This window comes from Hyaena hyaena, unplaced genomic scaffold, assembly GCF_003009895.1.
Source record: "Hyaena hyaena isolate Hyena2069 unplaced genomic scaffold, ASM300989v1 scaffold_1050, whole genome shotgun sequence".
NCBI lineage: Eukaryota > Metazoa > Chordata > Mammalia > Carnivora > Hyaenidae > Hyaena > Hyaena hyaena.
Window position 1 is genome coordinate 606926 of NW_024081685.1, and position 17437 is coordinate 624362.

The 17437-nt window shown below is 41.5% G+C and overlaps 1 long non-coding RNA gene across 1 annotated transcript; it reads right to left on the minus strand.

Moving 5' to 3' along the window:
- Positions 1 to 341: 341 nt before the first annotated feature.
- LOC120223834 lies at positions 342 to 17343 on the minus strand. The gene is made up of 3 exons (XR_005526380.1): positions 17308 to 17343; positions 1417 to 1457; positions 342 to 365 (listed from the first exon to the last, which is right to left on the minus strand). It is a non-coding gene; the product is annotated as an uncharacterized LOC120223834 (long non-coding RNA).
- Between the last annotated feature and the right edge of the window lie 94 nt (positions 17344 to 17437).

Consider the following 17437-nt stretch of genomic DNA (forward strand, 5'->3'; position numbering starts at 1 on the left):
TCCAAAGTCCTTTTACTTCCTTCACTGAGTGGTTCTGTAGGACTACAGGCACTGACATGATTCTCCCTTTTCCTCCACTCCCTCCAAATTCAGTATATAGGCCAGACATTCAGATAGATCTCTCAGAGTCACATCCTTCTCTCCATCTCCACTGCCACCAGCCCAGCCCAAATCGAGACCAGTGTGATTGCAATTTCAGACGCTTCCTTATCTTCTCTCTGTTCCCCATTTTCCACACATCACAGCCAGAATGATCTTTTAAAATGCAAATCAGATGATATCTCTCTCCTGCTAAAGCCTCCAATGCACTGGCAGCTTCAGAATTTCTATACACGTTGGAAGAGGGACTGTTGAGTGCCATTTACCTAATATTGTGGAAGCAGCAATTAAAGAATCAGGGAAGGACTGATGGAGTTATGGGGATGGGGAAAATCTCAAAACACTTTGAGTAAAGTCTACTGTATCCTATGGTTTGAAGAGCCTGGCATGGGGTAGCCCTCCTTTTTCTCTCTGCCCTGGGATAAGCCCACCGTCCCTTTGCTCACTGTGGGATGGCCACACTGATCCCTCCCACAAGCCAAGCTGCTCTGGCCCAAGGTCCTTAGCATATGATCTTCCCTCCATCTCTGCTTCTGCATGACTGGATCCTTCTTGGCCACAACATCACCCCCTGAGAGAGGTCTTCTCTGGCCTCTAGCTCTAAGAACCCCCTTCTCTTCACCTTTCTCCCTTCCTCCCATTATTCTGTATCACCACTCTTGGTTTTCTTCATAATACTTTTCTCCATTTTGTCAGTCTTCCTGACTAGACTGTAAATTCCCAAATTACAAAAGAACATTTTGATCTTTCTTCCTAGCACCTAGCACAGTGCTCATCTTACCACAGTGCTCAGCACTCAAAATATACTCGTGAAATATTTGTGAATGAATGAATGTACACTGGCTGGCTGTATTATCTCTTTCCTGGTTAACAGAATCATGTGTAACTTAATTAAGAAGGTAGCAAGGATTAACAGCGAATTTGGGCTCTGCACACAATTTCAACCATTCACACGCATAATCCCAAAACTGGAGTTGGAAACATAGATACATTATTAAAGAATAGTCTGATGGCACCTGTATCCAGAGACCTGGTAACCGGACTCTGGGATGGCACGTGTAGAGGTATGTCATTACCACGTTCAAGTACAACTAGAACCATACGGTCGAGTGCTGGGTTTCTCAGCCTCCATACTATTGAAATTTGGGGCTTGTGAGGAGATGCCCTGTGCGTTGCAGGAAGTTCAGCCTCATCTCTGGCCTCTGTGCACTAGACGCCAGTGTCATCAGTTGTAAACCGCCAAAAATGCCGCCAGAAAACGTCCCTTGGGAGCAAAATCAGCCCAGTGGAGAACCACCAGTCTAGGGAATCACTTACCATCTTCGGGTGGATTGCAGTGATCTGAAAAACCTTGGATACTGCAAAAGAAAGAAAGGAGAAAATGAGATTGGTGGTAGGTTGTTTTTTATTCCTGGCATGAGGACGAGCACAAAGTATTCAAAGGCCAGAATGTGTAATCAATCTAGCTTTAGCTTCAGAAATAGACAAAAGATCTACAGGATGAAGCCTGAAGCTCACTAGAGATTTCCAAAAGAAGAGAGAGGTGAATTAAGTATGATAGATAAAATAATTCATGCAACAGCAACAGGACTTAATTATGGGTGACTGAAGTCTATGAATGTGAATCAAAAAAGTGCCAAAGGCACATCGAGCCATGATGACTGAAATGATGCTTGTCATAAATGACTGGCTTATAAACCAGGGCTTGCTGGATGGAATGCGTGGAATGAGCCGTATCTGGTAGTGGCCTTAATCAATAGGCGAGTCCAGGTAAGCAGTTCAGAAGCTGCTAAACTGATGGTATCATTGGCCCATGACACTGGGATGAGAGTGCTTTATAAATCATCTTGACATCAATCCAAGCAGTAGGAAAGCAAAACTGAGGTTTCAGGTCTCAGGTCTGGAAGGATGCGGCATGTGCATAGATAAACTGAGCAGAGAGAAATGATAGGGATGAGACAGAAGTGAAAAGTGCTCTGCCCATAGGAAATAAATGCCAAAACTGTATTGCGGAAATGCAAATTTAGACACAGAGAAGGCGTCAAAACAGTTAAGTAAATCAGCCCAGAAGGCACTTGGAATGGAAAAACGATTACAGCGTAGAGCCCTCGCAAGGAAAACAGGAAACACGCTGCACCAGGGGAAAGCACAAAACCTTCCTCAAACAGACAATCCTCCACGCAAGTGGAGACTTGAAAGGAGACATGGAGCCACAAATTCTCACACAAACACTCAGTAACCACGTAACAGCTGCCTGATGCCGAGCAGAGTCTGTGAATATGTCTTTGAAATTATCAGTGGCAACAGCTGAATAAGACAGAAGCTGTGAAGGCTTCTTCTCTGTTAAGAGAGGCTTTTAGAAAATATCTGGGAGACCATGGGCTTCGTGATTTCAACAGCAGGGGAAAACGTTTTGAAGCTCTAAGCCACAGCTTGAATGTAGGGATCGCTAAGAAAGTTATGTTTAATTACAAAGAAATCAGCACAAATTTTCAGCGGGGAAACTGTCTTGCAAACCTGCGAGGTTAAGCTGCAAAGGAACATGTTAATGGTTGAAGCAGCCTATCCAAATAATTTAAACACCTTTCCGGAAAGCATTTGACACTATTCTTTGTAAAAACCCTAATCTGCAAAAATATATTCTGGCATTTACTAGGCAAGCTATTTTAACCACAATGAGGAAAAGAATCCTCCTTCCCTCCCCCCAACCAATTTTGAGATAGGCTATCGGGTTACAGTCAATATTCTGGCATGGCAGGAAGAACACTGAGGCTCATTTGAAATACGGTGTGCGGCTCTGATAAGGACATAAATATGGAGAAGGTGGAGCAGAGAGCAACCAAGTGATAAAGAGACTCAAAGGAGACATACTTTACATTAGCACGTATCTTGCAAAATCAGCAACTGCACAGCACTTGGTCAGCAAAGAAGGGGATTTATGAGAGAATTTCATTGAGATGTTGAGGGAAAATCTAAAGGGATTACACATGATAATGCAACAGGGCTGCTTGATTTTGAATGTAAGATCAGGATCTGCAAATTTAGGTGAATTTTTTAAAATGTAAAAAAAAAAAAATCCTGTTTGTTCATTGGGAGGGCTTGCGTTTTCTGAGGTGGTGAGGGTCCTCGAGCAGTGTTGGGAAAGAGGGCACAATGGAGCCGCTGTCAGTACGGTGGGAAGGATAAACAAAGAAGGAAATGAATCTTATAGCATCTCCGACATGGCAGTGTAGACTCATCCCATCCGAGACCAGAGAAATAGATTTTCCTCCTTGGGTCCATCTCATGGTTTTATGTATGGATATTTTTCTTCTTGGATCAGCCTCGTCGTGGGTTTTGTGTAGTCCTACTCCATGATGCAGAAAGCAAGTTGTTTCACTGTCATAGAGAATCTAGATCACATATATCAGGCTTCGTCATGTTCTCCCTGGCTTTTCTCTTCTTATTTCAAGTCCAACACATCTTTCAAGATTCAACCCAAATTCTATCTCCTCTGTAAAGCTTTTGCTGGCTTCTTCGGTTGAAAGTGATTTCTTCCTATTATGAACCCTTCTGGCATTCTCTTCCCTTTGTGACACCATTTATTGTGCATTTACCTTGTGCCTAGCATAAGTTATACCAAAGAAAAAATGAAGGACTATGGCATTTTGAGTGGAGAAATAAAGTAGGAACAGATTAAAATTAGAGAACTGGGATCTAATTCTAGTTAAGATTTGAAATGGAAGAAACCAAGTTTCTTAGAAAAGAGGAATAGGACTTTAAATGCTAATATAGGGTTATGTTTATGCTACTTTATTTCATTATGTTTTCATTAGGTAAGCATAGTCTACAATATATGAGTGTGTACATACATGTAGGTAAAAAAATTTTTTTTTATTCTGGTGGGACAGACACCTGCTAATAACTGTGACTTCCTCTATAGGGAATGGAGTAAATGATAGGCACTCAAAAAAGTCCTAATTTACATCCAGTATGGAGTGTGAGAAGGGAGAGGAGATGATTAAGGACTTGCATTTGCCTCTAGTAGTGGATTATATTTATTTTTGTAAATGCATGTTCCCATGTGTATCTGCGAGGGTCTCAGAAGAAACAGGGGTGCCTGGGTGGCTTAGTCAGTTCAGCCTCCGGCTTGGCTCAGGTCACGATTTCATGGTTTGTGGGTTCAAGCTCCGCATCAGGCTCTGTGCTGATAGCTAGCTCGGAGCCTGGAGCCTGTTTCAGATTCTGTGTCTCCCTCTCTCTCTGACCCTCCCTTGCTCATGCTCTCTCTCTCTCTTAGAAATTAAAAAAAAAAAAGAAGAAGAAGAAGAAGAAATAAACCACCCCAATTATTTTAACAGTGAGAATTTAACATAAGGAATTTTTAACCAGGTGTTAAAGAATTAAAAAAGCATAAAGGGAACACTGAAGTATCGCAGAAGTAATAACTGCACAAAGCACCCACTACCTCCATCTAGGGAATAAGGGAGGCCAAGATTATTAGTAGTAGTATTTCTTGGATTATTACATTTTAGATGTTTGGAAGGGAGTTTGGCTCGTGCTGGTGTCTGGGGATGTTAGAGGCCAAATTCAGATCTCTGACAAGGGGTGTCAGCGAAGGTTGGGAAAAAACTACACAACTGAAATCAGTGCCTCTGGGCAAGAGTCAGGGGGAAGGGTCATTGCTGAGTAACCCCCACAGGAACAGGAAGAACAGGAAGCAGCCAGTTCTTCCTCTTCCTCGCACCTTTGTCTCCACTTTGGCGCCCCCTAATGGAGACAAATGGCAGAGCTTCTTTTTGGTCCCGGGGAATCGTGTGTAGTTTGTCCATGAACCTTACTCACAGCTTATTAAGTTGTATTGCGAACTCTACTATCTTCGTGGGTGAAATGAACAGTTCAGCTCTATCCTAGGAGTCAGAATAGCCTCAAAGAGGTTATAAATGGACCCTGTGTTTATGTGTAACTAGTTTTTTGGGGAGGAACATTGGTTTGGTAGAGTAGGCATAGGTAGGAGTCAACAGGTTTTATTCTTTTTCAGGCTCTGCTGCTAAGTGGGCAGCCTTATGTAAACCATGTAATCTCTTTTAAAATAGCAATATTAAGAATTAATCCCTGTCTAGTGCTTATTATGTGTTGGGCAGTAGGTGTTTTACATATAGTAACTAATTTAATCATTACAACAGTTCTATGAGGAATAGGGACTTTAGTTAATTCACCCAAGGCCACAAAATAGTAAGGGGGAAGATCAGCATCTGAACCCAGCAGTCTGATGTAGAGATTTTTCTCTCCACTACCAAGCTTTGCTGCCTCTCAAACATTTATATGAGGCTTATCACATGCCAGGCACCTTTCTAGGCCATAAAAATATAGGGCCTCATCTACAGATTAGGAAAATATGGCCTGAAGGGACTCAAGAGACTATGTCAACGACATAGTTGGGAGACTATGACTCTCTGGCCTCCGTTTCCCTGTCTGTCAAATGAGGAGACTGGACCAGCTGACATTGAAGGCTATTTCTTCAAGACATTAGGATCCTATTACAAAAAAGCTCAAGGGTCCTGACTAAAACATAACTACAAAGAAAAGCTCTCTCACATATTTACGCACCCTTGATTTCACGGGACTGATAACAGCACAATCATGTACATAAGTACAAAAACTGCCAACTTGACATAGGTTATTTTTCTCCATCATCTATTCTGCTAGAAGCTAGGTGGAAAATAAAATGAAGCAGATCAAGAGCTTTTTTAGAAAAAAAAAATCATTTAGGATAATCTGTTTCTTGCTTTGGGCATGTAGCACTGTGGTCATTCCGCGGGAGGGGATAGCACTTTTTTTTTTTTTTTTTTACTTTGCTTTCTCCCATTTTTCTATCCTGTTTGACTTTTAAATTTTCAGTCTACCACAGGCCTTTGAGATGGGTTAGTGTTTTCAAAATGGAAAGGCCCAGAGTCCAAGGATGTTTGAGAACTTGCCTGAGGACACCCACCTGGTAAGAACTGAGCTGGGATTTGAACTTGGGATGAGTTTTACCTATAGTGACAGTAGCAGGACTGCCAAGACTAAAACTGATCTTGTCTTAGAAATCCTATTTTTTAAAAAAAAACTCTCCTGTCAGTGTGTAACCTTGTAACTCTTGACAGGCCAGGGATAGGGACATTAATAAACTGTCAGCCCCTCAGCCAAATGACCTGGCACCACTGACTTCCTGGAAGCATCACCAAAGCAAGTCACAGGCCAGCTGGCCACCATGCTGATGGGGTACACAGATGTCCAATGTCCCCAGGAACTCCACACCCACTACAAGGCCTGATAGGTTAAATATGGCAAAACCCCTAAGAGCCTCAGGAATGAAATGATTTTATAAGGACAGACCCCCATTTTCTTAGAAAGTCCCTATGGAAAAAAATTGTGCACTTTAGCTAAAGCAAGACTCTTTCACCAATATGTGATTTTAGCCAGAAATTATATAACACCACTTTGGGCTTATGAAAAAGTCCCTAATAGCCTTTCGGACCCTACTCTGCTGGGAAATACAGGGCTCACTATAGTAACAAGAGCCCTGCCTTAGAGGGGGATCTTGATTCTTCATCTGAAGACGAGGAGAGCCCAGGAAAGGGCCCCGAAAAAGAAGCAAGTGAAGGGAGGAGGGCGAGCCTCCTCAAGGAAGGGTCCCGCAGTGCACGTGCCATGGCCCCTCTCCAACGCGGCCAAGCGGGAGGAGGAGCGCTGTTCCTGTTTCCCCTCTCCCCTCCCCACACGGGCTGGAGGTCCCTGGGAATTCCATACTCTCTCTGCAACGCAGCCACAGCTTGCACCCAATGTCTCCCTCAAACTGGAAAATGAATTACTTTAATCAACTATCAGAGTTGATTGAATACGATATTGCTGAAGGGAAGTTGGAAGGCACGGGGTTTCTTCAATCAGGGCTCAAGTCTGAGGTCTCCACCGGCTGTGCAAATCTACGCAGATATGTAGCCTCTTGAGCCTGGCGTCTTCATTTGACAAAGGTGAGTAATAATACCCCTCTCATTGGCTGGCGTATTTAGTTTCCTATGGCTACTGTAACAGAGCACCACAAACCGAGTGGCTTAAAATAACGGGAACTTTTACTTTCATAGTTCTGGAGGCTGCAAGTCCAAAATCAAGGTGTTAGCAGGCTTATGTTGCTTCTGAAGGCTCTAGGGAAGAATCTTTCCTTACCCCTTCCCGGCTTCTTTTGGCCTCAGGCATATCTTGGTTTATGGCAGCATAACTCCAGTCTCTGCCTCATCTTTTCACGACCTTCTTTCTGCATCTCCTCCCCTTTTCTTATAAGGACATCAGTCATTAGATTTAGGCCAAGCCTAATTCAGATGATCTCATCTTGGTTCTTAACTAATTACATTTGCAAAGACCTTATTTCCAAATAAGGTCAAATTCTGAGATTGCAAGTGGACATGAATTTGGGGAGAGGGGGTTAAATGAGAAGTGCCTCACACAATGCATGGTACAGATCTTTAAGAAAGGAACACTTCTTGGGTTTGATATTATCGTTACTGCAGGAGCCATTGTCTTCCTAGAGATTTTTTTTTTTTTTTAAAGGGTTTGTTCTGAGAATGAAAGGGCAGGCCTGAGGAATGGTAGGGGGAGGGACAGCATAAAGATGCAGCAGAGAAAGTAGGAGGTTCAGAAAGAGGTAGGAGAAGGTGCTGAGGTGACAGTTACTGTGTGGGCTTGCTGGGTTTTTGAGCGCCCCCAAGGCTGAGGCCCAGGACAAGCTATCAGCGCTGTTGGGGAAAATTGGACACTCCAGCCAGGCCCAGCCGGGCCATCTCCCAGTGTGGCTGTGCTTTCCTGAGGGAAAAGGTACAGAAGAATTTGGGGTAAGAAACTCTCCACATCCCCACATCTAGGGTACGTATTTCAGAAAGTTTCTTACAGGAGTCGAAGAAGAATAGATTCTGGAAGCAGCACTCCCATGGGCTGAGGCCCTCTCACTGAAAAGTGACTCTCTCAGAGCTGAACGTGGACCGAAACTCCTACGGTTTCAGATGATTCCTGAGCCCAGGAAATCAACCAAGTGTAGTGAAAATGTGAAGTCAAAGGCAGCTGGAAAAGCTAGGCCCTTCGTCCCCAAGGCAGGATGACAGGCATCCTGAATGCTCTAAAATTTCCTCAACACAATTCTGAATACACTAAAATTTCATTCTGATATAAATGGTACACTGACAAGCATTGTAACTAATACTTCTGATATGTTTGACACATCTTTAGGTCACCAGAGGAGACAGAAGGGCAAGAGGTGAGTCACAACTAACAATTATTAAGTATAAAGATTGCCTTGAAGACTAACTTCTTTTCCCCAGAGACCAGCATAGTGGCCTTTCAGTCAAGTATTCCCAACCTTTCTGTACCATGAATACTTTTGGCGGTTTGGTAAAGTCCATGGGCCTCTTCTCAGAACATTTTAAACAAAACAAAGTAAAATAAAATAACAAAGCAAACTAAACTAATTTTCTCAATATTAAAATACCAACAACAAAAAGCAACAGATTTGTACTATGGTCCATAGGTGCTTCTTAATTAATGCATTAAATAACAAGATCCAGCAGCAGGTCCTCTTGCTACTGGAATTTTGAAGTAATGAGGGATACAACCAATATTTCAAGATGTCTGCAGCAATTGTGGTGGGATCCACAGATACCTGTGATTTGTTACCTACATTCATAATCGAAGAAAATGCTAAATTTCTATAAGACGATAGTGAAGATAAACACATAGTTTTCTCCCCACCCAAGTTCACAGAATTCTATCCATAGAGATTGGTGGTCCCCAAATTTAGAACCCCTGTTCTAAGCAAACCCTTTTTTAATTTTTTAAAAATGTTTTATTTATTTCTGAGAGAGAGAGAGAGAGAGAGAGAGAGAGACAGCATGAGCAGGGGAGGGTCAGAGAGAGAGGGAGATACAGAATCTGAAACAGCCTCCAGGCTCTGAGCTAGCTGTCAGCACAGAGCCGGACGCGGGGCTCAAACCCAAAAACAGTGAGATCATGACCTGAGCTGAAGTCAGACGCTTAACCGACTGAGCCTCCCAGCTGCTCCTTAAGCAAACTTTTCAAAGGTACCCAATTTCTGGTGGGGCTCTGCCAGGTAGCCTGAGTACCAACTCAGTTATGTTGGCAAAGGCCGCCCCCTGCTGGCCAGAGGGCTCACGCTAGTCCTTAGAAAATTCATTTAATTGGCCGTGTTGGAAAACAATAGGTCAGGCAATTAATTCACTGACTCACATCAAGAAATGGAGCAGGAAAGCTACTTGTCAGCCAGGCTCCGGGGTATCTAATCAGTACAGATTTAAAAGCTCCATTTGGCTTAATGAGGAGTCGCCGATGGTTTGTGGCTGTTGGTCATTAGCTGAAGAGGACGAGATGCCAGCCTGGCAGGCTGTTTTTAAGGGGGCTGCTTTGACCTGCTCCTGGTCAACAATAACAAAAACCCTGTGGATTGCTTAAAGGTTAGCTTTCCCAATGGGCTTCTCTAACCAAGATCTTTAGGACCTACTTTCAGCACTTGGAGCATGGAGCCAAGTGGAAGGGAAGGAGAGCAGAAATGAATTTAGGACCTACTGTGTGCTGGAAACCAGGGTGTTTACAGATATGCTATTGCAGTCAATTCCTAAAGCACCTCTGCATGGAAGTTGTAGATTATTTTGTTTATGTGTTTGATTTTGTATACAGATGTAAATGAAGCTTGGAGAGGAAACTTGTCACTTGCCCATGGTCACTGAATGAACTGCTGTGTGGGCTGGGGGGATGGGAGCCCATCTGATCATCTGATGCCCAGTCTCTGCCACCAGAGGCAGGGCACGGAGATACCCACAGCAGTACCCACTCATCTTGGCACAGAGTCCTGGATCCTGTTGTCTGGTTTGAATCCCAAGCTTTCCCACATACTTATGGTGTGAATTTAGACAAGTTAACCAATCATTCTGCACCTCAGTTTCTTAATCTGTAAACTGAGGATAATAACAGTACCTGTGGTAAGGGATGTTGCATTGATTACATGTAAACCCCACAGAACAGTGCCCAATATCTGTAGCAATCGCTAGGTAATAAGTATCATCACTCTCAGATGATACTGCCTCCTGAATGCCAACATGGCAACACAGCAGCCAATAGCTGAAATCCGTGTTCCTCTACCTCAGGCGACTTTGTTCCCCTGGGGACACTTGACAGTGTTGAAGACATTTTTGGTGGTCACAACTAGGGAGCCAGAGCTATTGTTAAATACCCTGCAGTGAACAAGCCAGCTCCTCCCACAACAAAGAAGTGTGTAGCCCTAAGAACACAAATGAGGTAAAGAATATTTTGCCAGATATGATGAGGCACTAAGTTGAAACTGGAAACCCCCATCCTAGTGGAGGAAGGCCAGACAATACACAAATAAATAAACAAGAAATTGTTGGATGACAGTCAATTCTGTGAGAAAAATAAAGCAGGCGCAGAGCATGATCAGGTCGGACTGCTTCAGACAAGATGGGCAGAAAGTCTTCCTAGAAGAGGTGGCATTTAAACCGGAACCTTCTGCCACTGAAGATCTGAGCAAAGAGCACAGAGCTGGCAAAGGGACGGTTCTTGCAGAGATGCCAAAGTAGGGACAACCTGGATGTGCCTGAAGAGCCGAATTGGAGGCTAGTGGTGAGGAGGAAGGTAGGGAAGCAAGTAAAATTCCAATAGGCCACAGAGAATGGCTTCTTTTGGACAATGCTGCCTCGTGGTGTACTCTCTAGGAAAAAATGTTGCCTCAAAGTACCTGATGGTAACTAAAATACATGATTTGTTATGTGGCATAAATTTTAAGTCAGTTTTAAGGTTAGTTTTTTCCTCCTTAAGGGAGCAATAATAGGGAGTCTCTTTCCTAGCAGTAAATTAGTTAACAATAAATTAGCCAATTATTGGAATAGTTGTTTCTGTTTGAGATCAACCGTATATTGCTCCATCACAGCTTTTGCCATGAGTAGGCTGCCATATTGCAATGCACATACTGAAGACCAAAAAAGACAGGATAGGGGGCGGGGAGGGGGACAGACAGGGTGCTCGGCTAAACTCATGCAGCTTTGCCCATATCTCCTCTGCACTCACAGTCAGAGGCTAAGGAAAGGCTCATCAAAGGATCTGATTAAGTACTTTTTCCACTCTTCCTGATGGATTTCTTCACACGAAGGCAAAGAGTGTCATGGGACACTTTAACTACTTCTCATACAGAATTGAACCAGAGTTGCAATTTATTAAGCAAGTATATGAAGCAAATTTTGATAGAATGTCCAATAGACTGATTTGGTTTATAAAATGGAGGGGAGGACAGTCAAGAGGAGGTTTCTATTTTTGAATATGGGATAAACTATATGCAGAGTCCTCAAGACAGGAATGTGTGTGGTGTAAGCAACAGGAAGTGAGCCCTCAAAGGTCTGGATATATTATATGGAGCATCCCTTAAGCCACTTTGGGATCAAAATCTTCTCTGGGTGCTCTATTCATCTAGGTTTTAAAAATTAGGTGGACAGTGTTTAGGACTACTACTAGACCCCGGCTAGAAAGCACGAGGGGTGTCTAAAAGCTCACTCTCAGTCAGCAAATCTGGCAAGGCGAGCCTGTCGGCCATCTATGAGAGTCCACATTCATGACCCAAATAACCCAATTAGAGCAAATTGCTAGTTGTGTCTTCCTCTTCCTTTAGTCTTAGGACCCCTACTTTTATTTGGGGCAATAAAATGTACCCAGCTAAAAATGTATTTCCCAGCCCTAACAAAGTTGTGTATGGCCATATGACTAATTCCTAGCCAATGAAATTAAATGGAAGTGTTTTGTGTGATCTCTGGAAAAGCATCTTAAAAGACAGCTCACGTACATCTTTGTTTATTCTTTCCTTCCCCCTCGTCCTGCCACTGGAATATGGATTTAGTAACTGGAGCTCTACTAGCCATTGTGTACTATGAGGACAAGGATCACAGTCTCAGGAAGGCAATGCTGACTGAAGAAGCCTGGGCACCCAAAGACTCTGTGGGGTTGGCATACCAGTCCAAAGTATCCTATCTCTGCACTTCTGTTATGTGTAAGAAAAATCAACTACTTCCATATTATTTAAGTCATGATCTTAAAAGTTGTTTCATGTAGTCAGAACTAGTCCTAAATGATCAATATTTGCATATGCTCAAATTGAGATTGAATGACCAAGGTTGAGTATTCTCATAAAGTCTTATTTTACCTAAGTTTTTAAAAATTATTATTTTGAAACAATAAACAACTTACAGGGGCTCCTGGATGGCTCAGTTGGTTAAGCATTTGACTCTTGATTTCTGCTCAGCCCATGATCTCAGGGTGCATGAGATGGAGCCTCGAGTTGCATGGCTTTGCAGTCATAGCATCGAGCCTGCTTGGGATTCTCTCCCTCTCCGCCCCTCCCCTGCTCAAGCTCTCTCTATTTCAAAATAGATAAATAAACTTGGAGCTTCTGGGTGGTTCAGTCGGTTTAGCATCTGACTTTGGCTCATGTCGTGATATCACGGTTGGTGAGTTCGAGCCCTGTATGGGGCTCTGTGCTGACAGTTCAGAGCCTAGAACCTCTGAGCCAGGATAAAGCCAGGATAGGGGGCAGGGAGGGGGACAGACAGGGTGCTCCAATTCTGTGTCTCCCTCTCTCTCTGCCCCTTCCCCACTAACCCTGTCTCTCTCTGTCTCTCAAAAATAAAACATTAAAAAAATAAATAAATAAATAAACTTTAAAAAATAAACAATTTATAATAAGGTTGACACTATATAAGGTCATAGCCAATCAATTTTTATTTTGTTTGATATTCCCATTAATTTAAGAGGTTGTTTTTTTTTTAAAGTTCACTTATTTATTTTTGAGGGTGATTGAGAGCACAAGTGGGAGAGGAGCAGAGAGAGAGAGAGACAGAGAGACAGAGAGATGGAATCTGGAGCAGGCTCCAGGCTCTGAGCTGTCAGCACAGAGCTCAACGCAGGGCTCAAACCCACTAACCATGAGTTCATGACCTGAGCTGAAATCAGATGCTCAACTGACTGAGCCAGCCAGGTGCCCCTATATAAGGGGTGTTTTGATGCACTTTGGTAGATCTCATCAAATGAAGAGAATGGAATTCAGGTGTTCTATGGCCTTTTTCATTTAACACTGGTTTAAGATCTGCAGTCATTGGTATACAGAAATAGAGACCTTCGCTTTCAGTCTCCTACAGCAGAGTAGTAAATAATTTTCAACTAATAATAAGTCACCAGAAGATCTGGGAAGTCCCTTTTTCTCCTGAGCTTCCTGATCTTTCTGATGCAATAGTAAGGGTTCAGTGGCTCTACAATAGCCATTCTTCTCATTAAAACAAGAAAGATAGTGACTTGCAGCATGTGTTAACTATTGTTACTGCTTACCAAATGCTTCTGCATCTTCCAGCCACATGATAAAATTGTACTTGGGGGACCTCTGTAGTTGAGTGGGGTCATGTTCTGGTGAATGAACTGTATCACTTCCAAGTTTAGTATTTAACTGCTCGTGTGAGACCCTTCAGAGGTAGGGTCTCATTTACCATCATATCAGGTAGTGGCTGACCTTCAGCTGTGTCCAGGAGCGCAGGTGATGGCACTGCTGAGCAGAGCCCCCACATCTCTCTTATTGGACATGCAGTGTGAACAAAACATGTACCTTTTGTTTGTTTGTTTCAATCCACTGAAATTTGGAAATTATTTGTTACTGCATAATCTATATTATCCTGACTGATACACTACACCATCCAGAAAAAAGCCTTTTGAGGATGGGAGTAATCACAGCAGAACTGAAAGATAAAACCTGTGGTTCCAGAAATCAGAGAAGAGGTGTAGGTAAGTTCCCTCTGATTTGACTCATGCACTTAACCCTTTTAATATCGACACATTCTGTTTATTAAACTTTTTATTGAGCAGTTTCCTATAACATATGTATCTACGAAAAACCTGCCAGAGGTTCCTATTCCTCAGAGGCTTCAGACCGTATCAAATTTACTTCCCATCCCAGCATTTAGATTCTAAACACAATTAGCACCACCGTGTGGTATTTGGAATAAATGACATTTATTATAGGACTGTAAATGCAAGGTCACTAATACCATTTACCCACTGAGAAGGGGATTATACATAATAAAAGAAACTACATCCAGCTTGCTAGGGCATCAAGTCAAAAGGAGGAGGGAGAATGTTCCTGTCATGTGAGCCTGGACACTCAGTAGTAGTGAGGCTTGCTCATTTATTTGTTCATTCAACTAATATTTACTGAGGTCTGCCATGTACCAGATATTGTTCTGGGCCTGGGAAATATAGCAGTGAACAAGATAGACAAAGTCTTTGCCTTAGTTGGAAAGACAGACAATGGAATAAATCAACAAAGTAATATATACTACAATGGCAGATATGAGAAGTCCTATAAACCAAAATAAATCTGAGTCAAGGCATAGAGAGTGAAGGGGAAGGAATTATTTTAAATAAGGTTGACAGAAATAAAAGGAAACAGTCTACATTTAGATGCCTCAAAGTTACTTTAGATAAATGATCCAAAATCACAAATATATATAAATATGAGCATTCTCTTGCAGACATTAAATGTTTCAAGATGCCCAAAGCTTGGTTTCTAAACATTATCCTGTGTTGGTCCACTCAGTTTGCTGTAATAAAAATACCATAGACTGGGTGGCTTAGACAACAAATATTTATTTCTCATAGTTCTGGAGAGTGGGAGGTCCAAGATCAAGGCGACAGCAGATTCAGCGTTGGTGAGAACTTCCTTCCTGTTGGATGTAAATGGCCATCTTCTCACTGTGTCCTCGGCAAAAGGAGGTAGGGACCTTTCTGGAGTCTCTTTTTTGAGTGCATTAATCCACTCATGAGGACTCTTCCCTCATGACTGAATCCTTTCCAAAGGCTTTATCACCTCATAACATGATATTGGGGGTTAGGATTTCAACATATGAATTTGAATTTTATTTCAACATATGAATATTAATTTGAACATATGAATTCAAGCCTATAGCAATCACTCAAAAGAAATCATGATTCTTTGAAGAAACAATGGATTTTTCAAGTCTGAGGCAGGAAATGGATATGAAGATCCTGGGACATATTGTTATGCCAAAAAAAAATGTAGAAGCATTCAAAAACTAAAATCAGGGTCATGATAGTCTTTAACCTGTCATGGTAAACAAATTATAAGGGCTTGCCAAACTGGGAGCAATTTAAGCACCACGAGAATAGTAACTATAATTGATATTACAGTGGATGATTAAGAATCATGAGTTTGTGGTGATTTATTATTTTTATTGAAGGGAAAGGGCTCTGTTTTATAGAGTGTCAATGGAAGGTTTTATAGAATTAGAGAATCATTATTTTGCAAACTGTAATCGAATTCATGCAAGGATTATCTTGTATATTAAATCCCTGTTGCCAATGTAACAAATTACTACAATCTTAGCTTAAAACAACACAGATTTATTATTTTATAGTTCTGGAGGTCAGAAGTCTAAAATGGATCAGCATGGCTATTTTCTCTCTGTAGACTCCAGGGGAAATCTGTTTCTTGCCTTTTCTAGTTTATAGATGCTGCCTACCTTCGTTTGCTCTCATGGCTCCACATCACTCCCACCTCTGCTTCCATTATTTTATCTTCTTCTCTCAGGCTCTGACCTATCTGCTTCCCTTTTTATAAGGACCTCGGTAATAGCATCACCCTCACCCAGATAATTCAGGATATTCTCTCCATCACAAGATCACTAATTATGTTTGCAAATTCCCATTTTACCATGTAAGATAACATATTCACAGGTTCCAGGCATTAGGATATAAACATTTCTGGAGACTATTATATAGCCTACCACTATACACACACACACACACACACACACGCACACGCACACACACACGTATGTTAATGAAGTACACAGATCACTTGTAAGATATTCTTGCCAAAAATGTTTAACTTGAATCTAATGAAGCCTGTAGCTCTAACTTCCAGCCAGCTTACAGAAATGACACCATAATAAAATAATCACACACATTCTACCTATGGGATATGCTATATGTCTACTTCTCTAGACTCCTCAAAATTACAATGTCATAAAGATGAATGGAAGATATTCTAAAATTTTTAAAAGAACTTTAGAAACATAATAAATAAATGCAACATAGAAACCTTGATTGGATCTTGGTTCAAAGGCATTTTAAAGACGATTGGTGGAACTTTAAACTTGGCTTAAATATTAGATAATATTGTGGAATTATTGCTAATATTCTTATCTTTATGTAGGATAATGTTCTTATTTTTTGGAAATACATGTTGAAATATTTAGGAGTGAAATATACACTGCCTGAAACTTACTTTCAAATGATTTAGATAAAAACTGTATATGTAGAGAGGTGGGAGAAGAGCAAACAATATTGCTAAATGTTAGGGGAGAGTATATAGTCGTAGACTGTAGCTGTGACAGTTAATTTTATGAGTCAATTCGGCTAGGTCATGATACTCAGATATTTGGCCAAACAGTATTCTAGATGTTTCTATGAAGGTATTTTTAGATGAGATTAACATTTAAATCAATAGATTTGAGTAAAACAGATTTTCTTCCGTACCATTGGTGGGCCTCATTTAATCAGTTGAAGGTTTTCATAGAAGAAGACTGATACCCCTCCCCTGCAAGAATGAATTCTGTCAGCAGACCACTTTCTGTCTTGAACTGCAGCGTCAACTCTTCCCTAGGTCTCCTGTTTGCTGCTTATCTTGCAGAACTTGCCAGTTTATCTTACTTATCTCACTTATCTTGCCAGTCTCCACAATCACATAAGCCAATCCCTTAAATTCTCTCCCTCCATCTCTCCCTCTCTTTCTCTAGTACATGTATAATATGATATATTTTATTATATATCATATATATAGCATTATATAATATATATCACACACCTAATAGGATATATATTATGTTATATCCTATTATATATATGTAGTAAAACCTTGGTTTGCAAGCATAATTCATTTCAGAAACATGCTTGTAATCACAAGCACTTACATATCAAAGTGAATTTCTCATAAGAAATGGAAACTAAGATGATTCATTCCACAACCCAAAAATAGTCACACAAAAATTATTACAATATTGTAATATAATACAAAATAATAAAAATACAAGATATAAAGAAAACAAATTAACCTGCACTTACCTCTGAAAACCTTCATGGCTGGGACCCGGGGGCAAGATGGCGGAGAAGTAAGGAGCTCCGTACTTGCACTCGCGCCCATACATCACACAGAAAAGATCTGAAGCCATTGGAAACCTTACAAAACCTGAGA